Here is a 240-nt window from a genome sequence, read left to right on the forward strand (position 1 = left end):
CCGTGGTCCCAGGAGCAATCAGCCCATTTTCACCCTTTTTCACCCCAAAACACACCCCTTCCGTTAGTTAATCCGGCAACCCACATTCCCAGGAGAAATCAGCCCAATTTTCCCCCGTTTCACCCCAAAACACCATTCCCACAACGAGTTAATTTTGCAAGCCACCCACCTGAGAGCAACCGTCCCATTTTCCCCCATTTTCACCCCAAAACACAATTCCCACAATGAGTTAATTCTACC

Source organism: Fulmarus glacialis, unplaced genomic scaffold (assembly GCF_000690835.1).
Source record: "Fulmarus glacialis isolate BGI_N327 unplaced genomic scaffold, ASM69083v1 scaffold26028, whole genome shotgun sequence".
Taxonomy (NCBI): Eukaryota; Metazoa; Chordata; class Aves; order Procellariiformes; family Procellariidae; genus Fulmarus; species Fulmarus glacialis.